The 22,116-nt window shown below is 45.1% G+C and overlaps 2 long non-coding RNA genes across 2 annotated transcripts; both read right to left on the bottom strand.

Moving 5' to 3' along the window:
- Positions 1-1,505: 1,505 nt before the first annotated feature.
- LOC148654204 (uncharacterized) lies at positions 1,506-2,826 on the bottom strand. The gene is made up of 2 exons (XR_015941435.1): positions 2,587-2,826; positions 1,506-2,397 (listed from the first exon to the last, which is right to left on the bottom strand). It is a non-coding gene; the product is annotated as an uncharacterized LOC148654204 (long non-coding RNA).
- Positions 2,827-3,124: 298 nt separating this feature from the next.
- Positions 3,125-6,024, bottom strand: LOC148654203 (uncharacterized). Its single transcript, XR_015941431.1, has 3 exons — positions 5,763-6,024; positions 4,388-4,670; positions 3,125-3,630 (listed from the first exon to the last, which is right to left on the bottom strand). It is a non-coding gene; the product is annotated as an uncharacterized LOC148654203 (long non-coding RNA).
- Positions 6,025-22,116: the final 16,092 nt, after the last annotated feature.

The raw sequence follows: 22,116 nt of genomic DNA, 5'->3' as shown, positions 1-22,116 counted from the left end.
GTCCCCTGCAGCGCGAACAAACATGCAGACTCCACACAGACAGCACCCCTGGAATCAAACCCAGGGCCCCGGTGCTATGAGGCAGCGATGCTAACCACTGTGCCGCAGTGTTGCCCCCTTTGAAAATGTCTGACTTCCGTTTAATTTGAGGTCACAAGCTTATAAATGGTCTCACAACGTTTGTCTCATCTCAGGTTTCTCTGACCAGTCCCAAGGACCTGTAGTCACTGACAGCTTCTGCAGTCTGACGGTTCATTTCAGTAGGCTGGAGGGATGGCGCAATTATCCTCAAATCAGTGAGTATTGTTTTGCTCTTGTAACATGAAACATCAAAGAGAAGTCAACAGACTATTCCGTGAAACTGTTCAGACTGGCCCGTGGTGATTTTCTGGGTCCTTTAGTAAGCTGACCGGGACTGTGTCATCGACACACTTTGTGAGAAGTCAGTCTATGTGTTTGCTCTTGTGATCATTCGTGAACAAATGTAAGAGAGTGTAAGAGAGGGAGAAGATTCGGCCCTGGAGTGATCCAGTTTTCTATTTAACAACCTCAAACTGCAGGAGAGAAATGCTTCATTTCTAAGATTGAAATATAATGAACTTGAACTTGAACTTGAACTTTATTGCCATATGTAACCGGTACTGGTACAATGGAATTCTTACTTACAGAAAGTCTCTCGATTATAAAACAAGTGTAAAAAAACAAAACAAAGTGCAAACAGTGCATCAAGACAATGTACAAACAAACAATAGACAGTGTGCAAGTAAACATGCAGACAGTTTGAATGTAAACAATACAGACGTGTAAACAATGACTGGAGACGTACAATTAATAAATTACAATGAGGTAGATGGTGATGGTGTAGGTATGGTCCGAGGGGAATGGCTAAATGTGTTCGCCAGTCTCACTGCTTGTGGATAGAAGCTATTGAAGAATCTAGTGGTAAGTGTCCGTATGCTCTTATATCTCTTGGCTGAGGGCAGTGGGGTGAAGAGCTCATGCCCTGGGTGGTGACTGTCCTCTGTGATGGCCAGAATTCTACCACGGCAGCGGTCCTCATAGAGCTGTTTAATCTCGGTGAGACCGCAGCCGATGATCTTCTGGGCCATATTGACCATTCTCTGCAGTGCCTTTCTTTCTCGCGAAGAGGTGTTGCCATACCACACGGTGATCCCGTTGGTGAGGACGCTCTCGATAGTGCAGCGGTAGAAGTTCACCAACACATGTATTGGCATCCCCCATCGCTTGAGGCACCTCAAGAAATAAAGGCGCTGCTGAGCCTTCTTCATGATAGAGTCAGTGTTCACAGTCCAGGTTAGATCTTTAGAGATGTGAATTCATCAGAAAGTATAATTAGCCATTTGTGTATATCATGTCAAAAAATGTTTTATATATAAAAAGAATTTAGTAGAGACATTTGCTTAATAAGGCAGTAGAATAAATGTTGTGATGCTGGTGTGATGGTGCTCTCCAACAAACTGATACAAATGGACAGAGAGACAAAGTGAGAAAGAAAATGTATACATAACAGACATATATGCAGAATACAATACAGTGCTGTAAAGTACAGTACCCTAGAGTGAAGATGGAAATCATTCATTCTGGCGCAGAAGAAGTGAATCTGCTCTCAATGGTTTTCCTGTACAAATGGAACACGTTGTGAATTCTACATAATTCACAGGAAACAAAATAAACAACTCATTCACTCCCCTGCTGTCCGTGACCCAGAGCTCAGTAATCATTTCACTACTGAAGATCATGCAGTTTTTAATGCTTTTCATTTTAACATCCTACTTGTTAATATTTCCTCTTAGATGAGAATATTCTCTTCGGCGTGTCTTTACAACTCTTCTCTTATTGCTCCTCTTGTCAGTAACCCGGTGTGAAAGCTCTCTCTGTCGGAATCAATGTCTTACCTCTCCGTCTTGTGTTTCAGGTCTCCTCTGGCTGCTGACCCTGCCGTCAGGACAGAACACATCCCGCACTGACCACGCTGCTGGGTTTACTGTACGTGACAATAAAGGGCTTGAGCAACACATCTAATGTGATCTCTGCACGCTTCCCGAGGAGCAGAGATGATAAGGTCTGTGTCCGTTCCCGAGTCTTTGCGAGAGGCCTGTTTAGTCCGTCACTGAGATGATTTTAGATGCCTTTGAGTCGTGCCCACTGAAAAATGAAATAGTGCAGCACAATGAGACTTCAAGCAAAGATCTCATTAGCCCCTTCTGTGAATTGGTGTCTCGCAAGAGATCTTCCATCTCTTTGAAAGTTTCCCAGCTTTGACCTCTAGATTAGAAATGACACCAATTGCACATGGGTCCAGCAACGTTCTATATAGTGCACATCACCATCGGGATGAAAAACAAAAATCCCCAGTGGGAGTCCAGTCTTTCCCTGCTACACAAATTGCTTTTCGTTAGGTGAGGTCGCAAGTTCTTATTGGAGAATGTTGTACAGTTTCTTAATGCAATAGGGCGAGTAAGACTGAAGTTCCCCCCGTGTTGGCCGATCAGTGGAACGAAACTGAAAAAAGCTCCTTGAAACTGTGATTCATACACTTATACACTGGCTCAGCATGGTGCTCACCTTGGGTGTCTGCTGAAATTTGATTTTTTTCAGGAGCACTGTGACCCAGAGCTCAATAATCATTTCAGCTACTGAAGATCATTCAGTTTTTAATGCTTTTCATTTTAACATCCTAATTGTTAGTATTTCCTCTTAGGTGAGAATACTCTGGTACTTTTCTGGGTCTTAGTTGAGTGAGCTTTAATAGAATAATTGAACAATACTTTCACCTCCACATAACACTCAGAGATTTTTCAAGGGTTAAATATGGGAGCTACGTTTCTTACATGTTTCCTTTTGTAAGTTGATTCACAAAGCTTTCACCGCCTCCACTCCAGTGAATCACTTTGTTTAGCAAGTGATCAGGTGGAACAGTTTAATTTCTTCCTGCAAATAATGCCTTTTCCTTTTTCATCCCATTCAAGTCTCCGTCCTAGTTAAAGTCATTGTGATGTAGAACGGCAGTGGTCCAGTTGAAAGGTTCAAGGTTTCACTGTGTTTTAGAGTGCAGATAAAGAAGATAATAGGAGAGGAAACTGGAAAAGCCGTGACTCTGTCATTCCATTCAATTCAATTTATTTTCATATAGCGCCTTTCACAACAAGGTTGCCCCAAGGCGCTTAACAATGCAGGTAAATATACATTTTGTGAATACAGAACTGAAGACAATGGAGGAAAGGAACCAAAGACTCCTCAGTAAGGAGAAGAAAATCCACTAGGGGTCCAAGGTCAACTGGCTGCCCAACCCCTTTGGGCATGCTAACATTATATCATTAAAAAAAAAAGAAAGAAATTAATGCGGGTATTAATCCATCCATCCATCACGTCATCTGTATGTTAGTACCCCATGCAGGTCTCTGCAGACCAGCAGAATCCTCCTAAACGACGGCTGTATCCATGATGCCCCTCTTGGATCCATGGCACTGATGCAGCATTCAACTCACATGGTGCCCAGCCCATGACAGACAGTATTTCTCCTCTGCAGCATCCCTGCGAGGCAGGACAGGTGCCTGACCTCTGAGAGCCTTGTAAGTAAGTAGAAGGAGTTTGAAGTCCGCCCTGTACCTGAGAGGAAGCCAATGAAGAGAGAGAAGTATGGGGGTTATGTGGTCATTCTTTCTGCTCCAAGTAACAATTTTAGCTGCTGCATTCTGTAAGTATTCAAACTCTTTGCTGTGACAAATCTAACGTACTTTAGGCAGACAAAACGACCTTAAAAAGCCACATGATTTTTAAGTAGTCTGTCTGTGTGTAGTAACAGTGGTTCACATTATTTCAGAACGTATACTCCCGTCTCTGTAACTTTCCTCAGTCAGCTAGTGAACATTCTGTATTTACACCACGAATGCACTACTTTGTCTCGCGCGCGGTCACACTGGCCGTCCACAGGCACGGGCAGGAGCAGGGAACACGAGGCCGCTCTGTAGTGCCCCTGTGGCTCTCCAGCAGAGGGGAGCACTTTGCTCAACAGCCCTGAGCCGAAGGACCCAGTGATAAAGCTGAAAATCTGGCAAGTCCCCCAGTCTCCCTGGGGCGCTGAAGAGGATTTCATCTGATGCTGAGGTTCCTGTAACTCAACACAAAATTGAACACGGCGTGTTATGAGTTTGTGAAGAAGTGACAGCGGAACAATGTCAAACAGGAAGTTAACCTACAGGAAAGAATGAATTGAATCTCTGATATTCAAGCACGCAGTGTGACGTCCACTGTCTATTCAAATCTACTCTGCAAGTCTTACAATTATTTTTCATACACCGTCTCCTGGTTATTGTTTTGTGAGTGCTTGAACTGTTTCTCAGTAGAAATAAGACCGATAACTCACTGCTTCAGGATGCACACTATCGTCGATGAAACCTGTGGTGTAAGCAAGCGAAAAGAGACAGATCCTTCTAAAACACAGAGGCCATCGGGAGGGCAGAAACACTCTGCAACAGGTAGGAGCTGTGGAGCCGTGATTCCCCCGAGCCAGAGCCCTCGTCCTCCCTCGACAGCGAACTGAGCTCCAGCGACTGGAGCAGCTACCTGCCGTCGTGGGACCTCCTGCAGATTGGGAACGGGTAAGGCAATTCGACACGAGCCCACTCCTCTTCCCACTGCTTACGCCCCTATAACAAATAGTTTCAGGGTATTCAAGTACAGGATAAAGAGATTACAGCTGTTCCCAATTGGCTGAGGATACAACTCTCTCTCTGAGAAAGCACACAGAGGTGGACAAAGCAATTAAATGCGTTTACAAGTCATTTCCTCTGTATCTGGTCTTTCTTTACATATCAGAAAAGTGAACTGGTGGCTGTTGGAAAGTGTCTGCTCCGTACGTAATATACATGTAAAAGATGTGATTAAATATCTTGGTATTAAGACTTTCAAAAAGGTGATTTTGTGATTTGATGTTCTCTACCTTAGTAAAATAAAATAAAAAAAAACTTTATTCATGGTTGCTATTTGTCAAACACGGGCAGAAGGAGGCCTAAATGCTACAGGGTTTAGAGCATCTAATACCGATACCGACAGTATTATTTACAAAATTAAGCAAAGTAGGTGATGTATGTTTCCCTAATTTAATCATTCAGGAACTAGGTATTGATGCTTTTAAGAAACTAACAGTAGCCCTTCAGAAACTATGGAAGAATTTACAACCTTTATTAGACTACAAGGAAAACAATTTAGTTATACTTGTACTAATAAATACTTCAGATCCCTCTCGCAATCTCACAATATCTTGTCAAACTATTTTGGAGCACCTCTTTGGGGAAAGTGAGTGGAATCAAACATGACTATTGTCAAACAGATTTTGTATGAATAATAAGGTTAAGGCGTCAGTACAAAATTGTACATTGAATCGACCCGGTAAAGATACACAGTGTGCATAGATTTAAAAGTAATATAGATGATAATTGTCTATCTCAAAGCAGCCCAGAAACCTTACGTTTGTTTTTGTTTTGTTCTGTTGTTAAAACACTCTGAACAGATCGGCAAAATGGTGTAAAGAAGGCTTCTAATTCTGACATTTCCTGTAGACAAATTGATGTTATTTTACTGCTCAATACTGCTGAACCGAATCTAAAATATAATGTATCATTGGCTTAATCATTATACTCGCTCGTTATTAGATGTAGAAATAGCCTAAAGATGAGAAATAATCGAAAATTGAATAATTAGACCGTATGTCGTAGTAGCAGATTGTACTTCTCGCCTACTTGATGTGGTCGAGCAACTCCACAATCGCCATACAATCCGTCCGTTCTCATGCTCTGACTTTCAGGTTGGGCAGTGGACTGGATTCCAGGGCAAACTCGTTCTTGTTTGATTATCCGTGTGAAATCTCGCCCAATATAACAGGTAAACTCATGCACTGAAATGATGCGCTTCCAAATTAAAGCGACACGCATTTGAATAATTCAAAATACACACGAGGGAACGTCTCCAAACCATGTCTAAGTATCACAACATGAAAGCTGTGCGTACCTTATCTTTATTTGACTGTATAATGTACTCCAGTGATCTGTAACGTAGTCTTGCGTGCATCGTAAAGGATCCGGACTTCCGGCTACGGAAAACCCGGAGTGGATCAGCCTTTGCACCGGACCCGGACTTCCGGCTACGGAAAACCCGGAGTGGATCGGCCTTTCCACCGGACCCGGACTTCCGGCTACGGAAAACCCGGAGTGGATCGGCCTTTCCACCGGATCCGGACTTCCGGCTACGGAAAACCCGGAGTGGATCGGCCGTTCCACTGGATCCGGACTGCCGGTTACGGAAAACCCGGAGTGGATCGGCCTTCCACTGGATCCGGACTGCCGGCTACGGAAAACCCGGAGAGGATCGGCCTTCCACTGGATCCGGACTGCCGGCTACGGAAAACCCGGAGTGGATCGGCCACTCCACTGGATCCGGACTGCCGGCTACGGAAAACCCGGAGTGGATCGGCCTTCCACTGGATCCGGACTGCCGGCTACGGAAAACCCGGAGTGGATCGGCCACTCCACTGGATCCGGACTGCCGGCTACGGAAAACCCGTAGTGGATCGGCCTTCCACTGGATCCGGACTGTGAGCAGCTTTTGTCCAATCGGCGCTGAGATTTCAGCAGGAGGCGGGAGACAGGCTCTTGTCCAGTCACACAGCTTCAGTCCCGGGACTTTTCCGAATTCCGGCGGGCGGTGACACTTCCGAGAAATGTCCACTGGGTGGCGACAGAGATACACGGAGCTGAGTCTCAAAGCGCTATCGGAAAGACTTGAAATCGGAAAGAAATACATTTGTTACGTTTTAATCCCATTGAAAAGGAAGATGAAAATATCGTTTGTATTTTAAAACATTATTATACTTGCGCAACATAATTATTAAGGGAATGGTGTGAGAGGAGACCGTGTTTGAACAGTTTAAGACGGATGTAAAGACATTTTATTTCAGAATGTCTTTCTTTCTGAAATGTGTCTGTTTCTGTGTTGTAAGAACGTTGAAGCATGGACGGGCCTTATCTGCATTTACCTTGTTGAATCTTTTTTTCCATAAAATGTACATGTATTATTGCATGTATCCTGACAATACGACTGCTACGTTACGTTTTCTTGTAGTTTTTGGTCTCATAAAAAATACAAAAGTATGAGTCGATGACGTCAAAATGGTGTCGCCCACAGGGCTTATGGGTAATGTAGTCTCTGTAGTTCACTGGGCTGCCCTGCCCATGTGTTTCGCTGATTTCATTGAACATTAGAATGAATTATATTTATACAATTTCAGCGTATTTATCGTGTCTTGTATTTCTTTGTCTCTCTTATGTGTTCCCTTGTGTGTATGTTTTCTTGTATTTCACTTGTCTGCGGCGCTGGTTAATCGACCCGGCACATAAAGCAAACCCACTGTCCTCGTGTTTCTTAGCTCCCGTCTTGTTTGCAAACTTTTCTCCTGTGTTTATTTTACTTTGTCAATAAAACGTGGTTGCCGGGGAAACGGTGCTGCAGAAGTTGATGCGAGCTGACCTCTAGGAGGTAAACAGTCGGCTTTTGTAATCTAATCAGCGAGCAAAGCAGAAACGTTAGTCTAAAAAGCGCTGGCTGAGTATTTTGTGGACATTATGCAGAAGAAAAGGAAGAAACGGTGAGTCGCAGGCTGTCGGTAAATATCAGCGCTGGACACCAGCCTCACACCGCTGGGCTCACTGCACCATGAGCGAGTCCGTCGGCGCCTCCTCCTGCTGGGGTGTGTTGCTGCAGGAGTGAGGAGTCTCCGGTCTCCGGTCGCGTCATGATCTGCAAGTGGAGGTGAGAGACGGCGGCGCAGTGGGTGGCAGCGCTGGGAGCCTGGATTTAGTTCCTGGGGTGCTGTGTGTGTGGAGTTTGCATGCTCTGCTCATGTTCTCGTGGCTCCAGTTTTCTGGGGTGCTGTGTGTGTGGAGTTTGCATGCTCTCCTTATGTTCTCGTGGGTCTAGTTCCTGGGGTGCAAAATTCTGTTTATTTCACAAGACGGACCCGGGCAGCAGCATGTGTCTGCAGCGCTCATCCTGCCTGCATGTTTGCAAACTTTTCTCCTGTGTTTATTTTACTTTGTTAAATAAAACGTGGTTGCTGGGGAAACGGTGCTGCAGAAGTTGTTGCGATCTGACCTCCGGGAGGGAGACAGCTGGCAAAGCCGAAACTTTAGTCTAAAAGGCGCTGGCTGGAGTATTTTGTGGACATTTCGCAGAAGAAAACTAAGGAGTCTCCGGTCGGGTCCTGATCTGCATGTGGAAGTGAAAGGCTGAGAGACGGCGCACATGCTCTGCCCCTGTTCTCATGGGTCTGGTGTCCTGGGGTGCTGTCTGTGTGGAGTCTGCATGCTCTGCCTGTGTTCTCATGGGTCTGGTTTCCTGGGGTGCTGTCTGTGTGGATACCTGGTGAAGAGACCCAGTGAGTGTTTGTGTGGCCAGCTGCGTCAACTTCAATAAAACTGGCCTTTTGGTTTGTTTGAGTGCTGACTTGCTATGGTGTATTTTTTCTCTCTGTGAACAACACGTCCTACGGCCAACACTACCCACACAGGAGGTGTGTGCGTGACAGCTCCTCAGCTGCAGCAGGAGTCCAAGTGTGCACAGATTTCTTGTTGGGTTTTGTTGTTTGAAGTTTCTGTTTGTATGTAGGAAGCAATTGTGCCATCGTGTGGTCCGAGTTATAGCACGCGACCAGAGCTCCCGAAGAGCGCCTGCCTCCTGCCCGATTCGACGTCTAAAATCATCACAGAACGGTGAGGAGCCTCTGACACAGCCCCCAGTACTGGGTGTGCAGAAAGAATCCTATTGTACAGTTTTGGTGTGAAATGGCCTCCAGTTCTTGTAACATGATGGGTTTCTCTGGACTGCAGTCCCAGTGCACTCCGCTTTGGATTTGCAGTGGTGTTTTCTACAATGGAAAACCCTTTGTTTGTACAGAATGGAAATGGCAGTCTGCATGTTTTAATAATATAATGTGATCATGTACTACAGCTTAAACACTGAGCCAGGTGACGTTTGATTCTAAAAGATTTCTCTATCATTTCAGCGGCGCCTTGTCTGCGGCAGCCCGGCAGCTCCTCCTCCCTTCCAGCTGAGACTCTTCCCTCTCCAGAGGTGGGTTAGTGCTCTCAGGTCATCTTCTCTCACACAGCTGCTGGGCAGAAACGCTACTTCCACTGGGCAGAGAGCAGACGGGCAGTGGGAAGGGCAGCCCTGTGTTTGGGGATCAGGGCTGTCCCTGCTGAGGGATGCTTTCAGAGCCAAAGCAACTGGCTGGGTTATGAACTTTATGGTGTGATCCAAATAAGACATAAAAAGACAGAGAATGAGAAAGAAATAGTATTGCATGTATCTGATCAAAACAGTCTCTTTCAGACAAAACAAATATTGAACAAAAACTTAGTTGCAACACACTGCACTACACTTTCTTCTAGGCTGACATTACTGATAGTTTGTGCTGTCTTCCTTTCAGTCTGCAGGGTGTGCATCTTTTTCCTCAGCTTCCTACACGAGGAATCAGTTTCTCCTGCCCTGGTTTCACTCCTTTATATCTCACAATCTTCTGCAGCTCCTGGAGGCTGACGACATGTTTGCTGTTTCTGAAAAATTGCTGACTGGCTCATCAGCACAATTGCTGATTCAAAATCCTTTACTCACATGTTGCCTTAGCCTCTGTATCACGGAGATGTGTGCTTTTCTGGGTTGGGTAGATCGATAGTGTGCTTTTGCTCAGTTGCTCTGCTCAATGCGTGGTCTTTTAACTCCGGCTGGGTACGAGCACCTCACTCTCCACACGGCTTTCCAAGGCTCTGTCATCGTGTGTGAGGATGTTGTGTAGCTCGTGAAACAGTTCCCCCATTTGAGCCCTGGATTTACTGGGTACTTGAATACCTGAATCTTGCCGTCAGTCCTGATCACCTTGTTTTTGTTCTGCAAGGACAAGGCACCTCCCCAGCACTGAACACAAACTGATACTGGCAGGTTGATTGTGTTGTGGTGTGAGTTTGTGTCTGTGGGGGTGAGGTGTCCCCTGCAGCGCGAACAAACATGCAGACTCCACACAGACAGCACCCCTGGAATCAAACCCAGGGCCCCGGTGCTATGAGGCAGCGATGCTAACCACTGTGCCGCAGTGTTGCCCCCTTTGAAAATGTCTGACTTCCGTTTAATTTGAGGTCACAAGCTTATAAATGGTCTCACAACGTTTGTCTCATCTCAGGTTTCTCTGACCAGGCCCAAGGACCTGTAGTCACTGACAGCTTCTGCAGTCTGACGGTTCATTTCAGTAGGCTGGAGGGATGGCGCAATTATCCTCAAATCAGTGAGTATTGTTTTGCTCTTGTAACATGAAACATCAAAGAGAAGTCAACAGACTATTCCGTGAAACTGTTCAGACTGGCCCGTGGTGATTTTCTGGGTCCTTTAGTAAGCTGTCCGGGACTGTGTCATCGACACACTTTGTGAGAAGCCAGTCTGTGTGTTTGCTCTTGTGATCATTCGTGAACGAATGTAAGAGAGTGTAAGAGAGGGAGAAGACTCGGCCCTGGAGTGATCCAGTTTTCTATTTAACAACTTCAAACTGCAGGAGAGAAATGCTTCATTTCTAAGATGGAAATATAATCAGAAAGTATATTTAGCCATTTGTGTATTTCATGTCAAAAAATGTTTTATATATAAAAAGAATTTAGTAGAGACATTTGCTTAATAAGGCAGTAGAATAAATGTTGTGATGCTGGTGTGATGGTGCTCTCCAACAAACTGATACAAATGGACAGAGAGACAAAGTGAGAAAGAAAATGTGTACATAACAGACATATATGCAGAATACAATACAGTGCTGTAAAGTACAGTACCCTAGAGTGAAGATGGAAATCATTCATTCTGGCGCAGAAGAAGTGAATCTGCTCTCAATGGTTTTCCTGTACAATTGGAACACGTTGTGAATTCTACATAATTCACAGGAAACAAAATAAACAACTCATTCACTCCCCTGCTGTCCGTGACCCAGAGCTCAGTAATCATTTCACTACTGAAGATCATGCAGTTTTTAATGCTTTTCATTTTAACATCCTACTTGTTAATATTTCCTCTTAGATGAGAATATTCTCTTCGGCGTGTCTTTACAACTCTTCTCTTATTGCTCCTCTTGTCAGTAACCCGGTGTGAAAGCTCTCTCTGTCGGAATCAATGTCTTACCTCTCCGTCTTGTGTTTCAGGTCTCCTCTGGCTGCTGACCCTGCCGTCAGGACAGAACACATCCCGCACTGACCACGCTGCTGGGTTTACTGTACGTGACAATAAAGGGCTTGAGCAACACATCTAATGTGATCTCTGCACGCTTCCCGAGGAGGGTCCAGCAACGTTCTATATAGTGCACATCACCATCGGGATGAAAAACAAAAATCCCCAGTGGGAGTCCAGTCTTTCCCTGCTACGCAAATTGCTTTTCGTTAGGTGAGGTCGCAAGTTCTTATTGGAGAATGTTGTACAGTTTCTTAATGCAATAGGGCGAGTAAGACTGAAGTTCCCCCCGTGTTGGCCGATCAGTGGAACGAAACTGAAAAAAGCTCCTTGAAACTGTGATTCATACACTTATACACTGGCTCAGCATGGTGCTCACCTGCTGTCCTTGGGTGTCTGCTGAAATTTGATTTTTTTTCAGGAGCACTGTGACCCAGAGCTCAATAATCATTTCAGCTACTGAAGATCATTCAGTTTTTAATGCTTTTCATTTGAACATCCTACTTGTTAGTATTTCCTCTTAGGTGAGAATACTCTGGTACTTTTCTGGGTCTTAGTTGAGTGAGCTTTATTAGAATAATTGAACAATACTTTCACCTCCCCATAACACTCATAGATTTTTCAAGGGTTAAATATGGGAGCCACGTTTCTTACATGTTTCCTTTTGTAAGTTGATTCACAAAGCTTTCACCGCCTCCACTCCAGTGAATCACTTTGTTTAGCAAGTGATCAGGTGGAACAGTTTAATTTCTTCCTGCAAATAATGCCTTTTCCTTTTTCATCCCATTCAAGTCTCCGTCCTAGTTAGAGTCATTGTGATGTAGAACGGCAGTGGTCCAGTTGAAAGGTTCAAGGTTTCACTGTGTTTTAGAGTGCAGATAAAGAAGATAATAGGAGAGGAAACTGGAAAAGCCGTGACTCTGTCATTCCATTCAATTCAATTTATTTTCATATAGCACCTTTCACAACAAGGTTGCCCCAAGGCGCTTAACAATGCAGGTAAATATACATTTTGTGAATACAGAACTGAAGACAATGGAGGAAAGGAACCAAAGACTCCTCAGTAAGGAGAATAAAATCCTCTAGGGGTCCAAGGTCAACTGGCTGCCCAACCCCTTTGGGCATGCTAACATTATATCATTTAAAAAAAAGAAAGAAATGAATGCGGGTATTAATCCATCCATCCATCACGTTATCTGTATGTCAGTACCCCATGCAGGTCTCTGCAGACCAGCAGAATCCTCCTAAACGACAGCTGTATCCATGATGCCCCTCTTGGATCCATGGCACTGATGCAGCATTCAACTCACATGGTGCCCAGCCCATGACAGACAGTATTTCTCCTCTGCAGTATCCCTGCGAGGCAGGACAGGTGCCTGACCTCTGAGAGCCTTGTAAGTAAGTAGAAGGAGTTTGAAGTCCGCCCTGTACCCGAGAGGAAGCCAATGAAGAGAGAGAAGTATGGGGGTTATGTGGTCATTCTTTCTGCTCCAAGTAACAATTCTAGCTGCTGCATTCTGTAAGTATTCAAACTCTTTGCTGTGACAAATCTAACGTACTTTAGGCAGACAAAACGACCTTAAAAAGCCACATGATTTTTAAGTAGTCTGTCTGTGTGTAGTAACAGTGGTTCACATTATTTCAGAACGTATACTCCCGTCTCTGTAACTTTCCTCAGTCAGCTATTGAACATTCTGTATTTACACCACGAATGCACTACTTTGTCTCGCGCGCGGTCACACTGGCCGTCCACAGGCACGGGCAGGAGCAGGGAACACGAGGCCGCTCTGTAGTGCCCCTGTGGCTCTCCAGCAGAGGGGAGCACTTTGCTCAACAGCCCTGAGCCAAAGGACCCAGTGATAAAGCTGAAAATCTGGCAAGTCCCCCAGTCTCCCTGGGGCGCTGAAGAGGATTTCATCTGATGCTGAGGTTCCTGTAACTCAACACAAAATTGAACACGGTGAGTTATGAGTTTGTGAAGAAGTGACAGCGGAACAATGTCAAACAGGAAGTTAACCTACAGGAAAGAATGAATTGAATCTCTGATATTCAAGCACGCAGTGTGACGTCCACTGTCTATTCAAATCTACTCTGCAAGTCTTACAATTCTTTTTCATACACCGTCTCCTGGTTATTGTTTTGTGAGTGCTTGAACTGTTTCTCAGTAGAAATAAGACCGATAACTCACTGCTTCAGGATGCACACTATCGTCGATGAAACCTGTGGTGTAAGCAAGCGAAAAGAGACAGATCCTTCTAAAACACAGAGGCCATCGGGAGGGCAGAAACACTCTGCAACAGGTAGGAGCTGTGGAGCCGTGATTCCCCTGAGCCAGAGCCCTCGTCCTCCCTCGACAGCGAACTGAGCTCCAGCGACTGGAGCAGCTACCTGCCGTCGTGGGACCTCCTGCAGATTGGGAACGGGTAAGGCAATTCGACACGAGCCCACTCCTCTTCCCACTGCTTACGCCCCTATAACAAATAGTTTCAGGGTATTCAAGTACAGGATAAAGAGATGACAGGTGTTCCCAATTGGCTGAGGATACAACTCTCTCTCTCTGAGAAAGCACACAGAGGTGGACAAAGCAATTAAATGCGTATACAAGTCATTTCCTCTGTTTCTGGTCTTTCTTTACATATCAGAAAAGTGAACTGGTGGCTGTTGGAAAGTGTCTGCTCCGTACGTAATATACATGTAAAAGATGTGATTAAATATCTTGGTATTAAGACTTTCAAAAAGGTGATTTTGTGATTTGATGTTCTCTACCTTAGTAAAATAAAATAAAAAAAAACTTTATTCATGGTTGCTATTTGTCAAACACGGGCAGAAGGAGGCCTAAATGCTACAGGGTTTAGAGCATCTAATACCGATACCGACAGTATTATTTACAAAATTAAGCAAAGTAGGTGATGTATGTTTCCCTAATTTAATCATTCAGGAACTAGGTATTGATGCTTTTAAGAAACTAACAGTAGCCCTTCAGAAACTATGGAAGAATTTACAACCTTTATTAGACTACAAGGAAAACAATTTAGTTATACTTGTACTAATAAATACTTCAGATCCCTCTCGCAATCTCACAATATCTTGTCAAACTATTTTGGAGCACCTCTTTGGGGAAAGTGAGTGGAATCAAACATGACTATTGTCAAACAGATTTTGTATGAATAATAAGGTTAAGGCGTCAGTACAAAATTGTACATTGAATCGACCCGGTAAAGATACACAGTGTGCATAGATTTAAAAGTAATATAGATGATAATTGTCTATCTCAAAGCAGCCCAGAAACCTTACGTTTGTTTTTGTTTTGTTCTGTTGTTAAAACACTCTGAACAGATCGGCAAAATGGTGTAAAGAAGGCTTCTAATTCTGACATTTCCTGTAGACAAATTGATGTTATTTTACTGCTCAATACTGCTGAACCGAATCTAAAATATAATGTATCATTGGCTTAATCATTATACTCGCTCGTTATTAGATGTAGAAATAGCCTAAAGATGAGAAATAATCGAAAATTGAATAATTAGACCGTATGTCGTAGTAGCAGATTGTACTTCTCGCCTACTTGATGTGGTCGAGCAACTCCACAATCGCCATACAATCCGTCCGTTCTCATGCTCTGACTTTCAGGTTGGGCAGTGGACTGGATTCCAGGGCAAACTCGTTCTTGTTTGATTATCCGTGTGAAATCTCGCCCAATATAACAGGTAAACTCATGCACTGAAATGATGCGCTTCCAAATTAAAGCGACACGCATTTGAATAATTCAAAATACACACGAGGGAACGTCTCCAAACCATGTCTAAGTATCACAACATGAAAGCTGTGCGTACCTTATCTTTATTTGACTGTATAATGTACTCCAGTGATCTGTAACGTAGTCTTGCGTGCATCGTAAAGGATCCGGACTTCCGGCTACGGAAAACCCGGAGTGGATCGGCCTTTCCACCGGACCCGGACTTCCGGCTACGGAAAACCCGGAGTGGATCGGCCTTTCCACCGGATCCGGACTTCCGGCTACGGAAAACCCGGAGTGGATCGGCCGTTCCACTGGATCCGGACTGCCGGTTACGGAAAACCCGGAGTGGATCGGCCTTCCACTGGATCCGGACTGCCGGCTACGGAAAACCCGGAGTGGATCGGCCTTCCACTGGATCCGGACTGCCGGCTACGGAAAACCCGGAGTGGATCGGCCACTCCACTGGATCCGGACTGCCGGCTACGGAAAACCCGGAGTGGATCGGCCTTCCACTGGATCCGGACTGCCGGCTACGGAAAACCCGGAGTGGATCGGCCACTCCACTGGATCCGGACTGCCGGCTACGGAAAACCCGTAGTGGATCGGCCTTCCACTGGATCCGGACTGTGAGCAGCTTTTGTCCAATCGGCGCTGAGATTTCAGCAGGAGGCGGGAGACAGGCTCTTGTCCAGTCACACAGCTTCAGTCCCGGGACTTTTCCGAATTCCGGCGGGCGGTGACACTTCCGAGAAATGTCCACTGGGTGGCGACAGAGATACACGGAGCTGAGTCTCAAAGCGCTATCGGAAAGACTTGAAATCGGAAAGAAATACATTTGTTACGTTTTAATCCCATTGAAAAGGAAGATGAAAATATCGTTTGTATTTTAAAACATTATTATACTTGCGCAACATAATTATTAAGGGAATGGTGTGAGAGGAGACCGTGTTTGAACAGTTTAAGACGGATGTAAAGACATTTTATTTCAGAATGTCTTTCTTTCTGAAATGTGTCTGTTTCTGTGTTGTAAGAACGTTGAAGCATGGACGGGCCTTATCTGCATTTACCTTGTTGAATCTTTTTTTCCATAAAATGTACATGTATTATTGCATGTATCCTGACAATACGACTGCTACGTTACGTTTTCTTGTAGTTTTTGGTCTCATAAAAAATACAAAAGTATGAGTCGATGACGTCAAAATGGTGTCGCCCACAGGGCTTATGGGTAATGTAGTCTCTGTAGTTCACTGGGCTGCCCTGCCCATGTGTTTCGCTGATTTCATTGAACATTAGAATGAATTATATTTATACAATTTCAGCGTATTTATCGTGTCTTGTATTTCTTTGTCTCTCTTATGTGTTCCCTTGTGTGTATGTTTTCTTGTATTTCACTTGTCTGCGGCGCTGGTTAATCGACCCGGCACATAAAGCAAACCCACTGTCCTCGTGTTTCTTAGCTCCCGTCTTGTTTGCAAACTTTTCTCCTGTGTTTATTTTACTTTGTCAATAAAACGTGGTTGCCGGGGAAACGGTGCTGCAGAAGTTGATGCGAGCTGACCTCTAGGAGGTAAACAGTCGGCTTTTGTAATCTAATCAGCGAGCAAAGCAGAAACGTTAGTCTAAAAAGCGCTGGCTGAGTATTTTGTGGACATTATGCAGAAGAAAAGGAAGAAACGGTGAGTCGCAGGCTGTCGGTAAATATCAGCGCTGGACACCAGCCTCACACCGCTGGGCTCACTGCACCATGAGCGAGTCCGTCGGCGCCTCCTCCTGCTGGGGTGTGTTGCTGCAGGAGTGAGGAGTCTCCGGTCTCCGGTCGCGTCATGATCTGCAAGTGGAGGTGAGAGACGGCGGCGCAGTGGGTGGCAGCGCTGGGAGCCTGGATTTAGTTCCTGGGGTGCTGTGTGTGTGGAGTTTGCATGCTCTGCTCATGTTCTCGTGGCTCCAGTTTTCTGGGGTGCTGTGTGTGTGGAGTTTGCATGCTCTCCTTATGTTCTCGTGGGTCTAGTTCCTGGGGTGCAAAATTCTGTTTATTTCACAAGACGGACCCGGGCAGCAGCATGTGTCTGCAGCGCTCATCCTGCCTGCATGTTTGCAAACTTTTCTCCTGTGTTTATTTTACTTTGTTAAATAAAACGTGGTTGCTGGGGAAACGGTGCTGCAGAAGTTGTTGCGATCTGACCTCCGGGAGGGAGACAGCTGGCAAAGCCGAAACTTTAGTCTAAAAGGCGCTGGCTGGAGTATTTTGTGGACATTTCGCAGAAGAAAACTAAGGAGTCTCCGGTCGGGTCCTGATCTGCATGTGGAAGTGAAAGGCTGAGAGACGGCGCACATGCTCTGCCCCTGTTCTCATGGGTCTGGTGTCCTGGGGTGCTGTCTGTGTGGAGTCTGCATGCTCTGCCCCTGTTCTCATGGGTCTGGTTTCCTGGGGTGCTGTCTGTGTGGATACCTGGTGAAGAGACCCAGTGAGTGTTTGTGTGGCCAGCTGCGTCAACTTCAATAAAACTGGCCTTTTGGTTTGTTTGAGTGCTGACTTGCTATGGTGTATTTTTTCTCTCTGTGAACAACACGTCCTACGGCCAACACTACCCACACAGGAGGTGTGTGCGTGACAGCTCCTCAGCTGCAGCAGGAGTCCAAGTGTGCACAGATTTCTTGTTGGGTTTTGTTGTTTGAAGTTTCTGTTTGTATGTAGGAAGCAATTGTGCCATCGTGTGGTCCGAGTTATAGCACGCGACCAGAGCTCCCGAAGAGCGCCTGCCTCCTGCCCGATTCGACGTCTAAAATCATCACAGAACGGTGAGGAGCCTCTGACACAGCCCCCAGTACTGGGTGTGCAGAAAGAATCCTATTGTACAGTTTTGGTGTGAAATGGCCTCCAGTTCTTGTAACATGATGGGTTTCTCTGGACTGCAGTCCCAGTGCACTCCGCTTTGGATTTGCAGTGGTGTTTTCTACAATGGAAAACCCTTTGTTTGTACAGAATGGAAATGGCAGTCTGCATGTTTTAATAATATAATGTGATCATGTACTACAGCTTAAACACTGAGCCAGGTGACGTTTGATTCTAAAAGATTTCTCTATCATTTCAGCGGCGCCTTGTCTGCGGCAGCCCGGCAGCTCCTCCTCCCTTCCAGCTGAGACTCTTCCCTCTCCAGAGGTGGGTTAGTGCTCTCAGGTCATCTTCTCTCACACAGCTGCGGGGCAGAAACGCTACTTCCACTGGGCAGAGAGCAGACGGGCAGTGGGAAGGGCAGCCCTCTGTTTGGGGATCAGGGCTGTCCCTGCTGAGGGATGCTTTCAGAGCCAAAGCAACTGGCTGGGTTATGAACTTTATGGTGTGATCCAAATAAGACATAAAAAGACAGAGAATGAGAAAGAAATAGTATTGCATGTATCTGATCAAAACAGTCTCTTTCAGACAAAACAAATATTGAACAAAAACTTAGTTGCAACACACTGCACTACACTTTCTTCTAGGCTGACATTACTGATAGTTTGTGCTGTCTTCCTTTCAGTCTGCAGGGTGTGCATCTTTTTCCTCAGCTTCCTACACGAGGAATCAGTTTCTCCTGCCCTGGTTTCACTCCTTTATATCTCACAATCTTCTGCAGCTCCTGGAGGCTGACGACATGTTTGCTGTTTCTGAAAAATTGCTGACTGGCTCATCAGCACAATTGCTGATTCAAAATCCTTTACTCACATGTTGCCTTAGCCTCTGTATCACGGAGATGTGTGCTTTTCTGGGTTGGGTAGATCGATAGTGTGCTTTTGCTCAGTTGCTCTGCTCAATGCGTGGTCTTTTAACTCCGGCTGGGTACGAGCACCTCACTCTCCACACGGCTTTCCAAGGCTCTGTCATCGTGTGTGAGGATGTTGTGTAGCTCGTGAAACAGTTCCCCCATTTGAGCCCTGGATTTACTGGGTACTTGAATACCTGAATCTTGCCGTCAGTCCTGATCACCTTGTTTTTGTTCTGCAAGGACAAGGCACCTCCCCAGCACTGAACACAAACTGATACTGGCAGGTTGATTGTGTTGTGGTGTGAGTTTGTGTCTGTGTGCCCTGTGGGGGTGAGGTGTCCCCTGCAGCGCGAACAAACATGCAGACTCCACACAGACAGCACCCCTGGAATCAAACCCAGGGCCCCGGTGCTATGAGGCAGCGATGCTAACCACTGTGCCGCAGTGTTGCCCCCTTTGAAAATGTCTGACTTCCGTTTAATTTGAGGTCACAAGCTTATAAATGGTCTCACAACGTTTGTCTCATCTCAGGTTTCTCTGACCAGGCCCAAGGACCTGTAGTCACTGACAGCTTCTGCAGTCTGACGGTTCATTTCAGTAGGCTGGAGGGATGGCGCAATTATCCTCAAATCAGTGAGTATTGTTTTGCTCTTGTAACATGAAACATCAAAGAGAAGTCAACAGACTATTCCGTGAAACTGTTCAGACTGGCCCGTGGTGATTTTCTGGGTCCTTTAGTAAGCTGTCCGGGACTGTGTCATCGACACACTTTGTGAGAAGCCAGTCTGTGTGTTTGCTCTTGTGATCATTCGTGAACGAATGTAAGAGAGTGTAAGAGAGGGAGAAGACTCGGCCCTGGAGTGATCCAGTTTTCTATTTAACAACTTCAAACTGCAGGAGAGAAATGCTTCATTTCTAAGATGGAAATATAATCAGAAAGTATATTTAGCCATTTGTGTATTTCATGTCAAAAAATGTTTTATATATAAAAAGAATTTAGTAGAGACATTTGCTTAATAAGGCAGTAGAATAAATGTTGTGATGCTGGTGTGATGGTGCTCTCCAACAAACTGATACAAATGGACAGAGAGACAAAGTGAGAAAGAAAATGTGTACATAACAGACATATATGCAGAATACAATACAGTGCTGTAAAGTACAGTACCCTAGAGTGAAGATGGAAATCATTCATTCTGGCGCAGAAGAAGTGAATCTGCTCTCAATGGTTTTCCTGTACAATTGGAACACGTTGTGAATTCTACATAATTCACAGGAAACAAAATAAACAACTCATTCACTCCCCTGCTGTCCGTGACCCAGAGCTCAGTAATCATTTCACTACTGAAGATCATGCAGTTTTTAATGCTTTTCATTTTAACATCCTACTTGTTAATATTTCCTCTTAGATGAGAATATTCTCTTCGGCGTGTCTTTACAACTCTTCTCTTATTGCTCCTCTTGTCAGTAACCCGGTGTGAAAGCTCTCTCTGTCGGAATCAATGTCTTACTTCTCCGTCTTGTGTTTCAGGTCTCCTCTGGCTGCTGACCCTGCCGTCAGGACAGAACACATCCCGCACTGACCACACTGCTGGGTTTACTGTACGTGACAATAAAGAGCTTGAGCAACACATCTAATGTGATCTCTGCACGCTTCCCGAGGAGGGTCCAGCAACGTTCTATATAGTGCACATCACCATCGGGATGAAAAACAAAAATCCCCAGTGGGAGTCCAGTCTTTCCCTGCTACGCAAATTGCTTTTCGTTAGGTGAGGTCGCAAGTTCTTATTGGAGAATGTTGTACAGTTTCTTAATGCAATAGGGCGAGTAAGACTGAAGTTCCCCCCGTGTTGGCCGATCAGTGGAACGAAACTGAAAAAAGCTCCTTGAAACTGTGATTCATACACTTATACACTGGCTCAGCATGGTGCTCACCTGCTGTCCTTGGGTGTCTGCTGAAATTTGATTTTTTTTCAGGAGCACTGTGACCCAGAGCTCAATAATCATTTCAGCTACTGAAGATCATTCAGTTTTTAATGCTTTTCATTTGAACATCCTACTTGTTAGTATTTCCTCTTAGGTGAGAATACTCTGGTACTTTTCTGGGTCTTAGTTGAGTGAGCTTTATTAGAATAATTGAACAATACTTTCACCTCCCCATAACACTCATAGATTTTTCAAGGGTTAAATATGGGAGCCACGTTTCTTACATGTTTCCTTTTGTAAGTTGATTCACAAAGCTTTCACCGCCTCCACTCCAGTGAATCACTTTGTTTAGCAAGTGATCAGGTGGAACAGTTTAATTTCTTCCTGCAAATAATGCCTTTTCCTTTTTCATCCCATTCAAGTCTCCGTCCTAGTTAGAGTCATTGTGATGTAGAACGGCAGTGGTCCAGTTGAAAGGTTCAAGGTTTCACTGTGTTTTAGAGTGCAGATAAAGAAGATAATAGGAGAGGAAACTGGAAAAGCCGTGACTCTGTCATTCCATTCAATTCAATTTATTTTCATATAGCACCTTTCACAACAAGGTTGCCCCAAGGCGCTTAACAATGCAGGTAAATATACATTTTGTGAATACAGAACTGAAGACAATGGAGGAAAGGAACCAAAGACTCCTCAGTAAGGAGAATAAAATCCTCTAGGGGTCCAAGGTCAACTGGCTGCCCAACCCCTTTGGGCATGCTAACATTATATCATTTAAAAAAAAGAAAGAAATGAATGCGGGTATTAATCCATCCATCCATCACGTTATCTGTATGTCAGTACCCCATGCAGGTCTCTGCAGACCAGCAGAATCCTCCTAAACGACAGCTGTATCCATGATGCCCCTCTTGGATCCATGGCACTGATGCAGCATTCAACTCACATGGTGCCCAGCCCATGACAGACAGTATTTCTCCTCTGCAGTATCCCTGCGAGGCAGGACAGGTGCCTGACCTCTGAGAGCCTTGTAAGTAAGTAGAAGGAGTTTGAAGTCCGCCCTGTACCCGAGAGGAAGCCAATGAAGAGAGAGAAGTATGGGGGTTATGTGGTCATTCTTTCTGCTCCAAGTAACAATTCTAGCTGCTGCATTCTGTAAGTATTCAAACTCTTTGCTGTGACAAATCTAACGTACTTTAGGCAGACAAAACGACCTTAAAAAGCCACATGATTTTTAAGTAGTCTGTCTGTGTGTAGTAACAGTGGTTCACATTATTTCAGAACGTATACTCCCGTCTCTGTAACTTTCCTCAGTCAGCTATTGAACATTCTGTATTTACACCACGAATGCACTACTTTGTCTCGCGCGCGGTCACACTGGCCGTCCACAGGCACGGGCAGGAGCAGGGAACACGAGGCCGCTCTGTAGTGCCCCTGTGGCTC

Source organism: Lepisosteus platostomus, chromosome 9, assembly GCF_059453375.1.
Source record: "Lepisosteus platostomus isolate fLepPlt1 chromosome 9, fLepPlt1.hap1, whole genome shotgun sequence".
NCBI lineage: Eukaryota > Metazoa > Chordata > Actinopteri > Semionotiformes > Lepisosteidae > Lepisosteus > Lepisosteus platostomus.
This window is presented reverse-complemented; position numbering and strand designations above follow the sequence as displayed.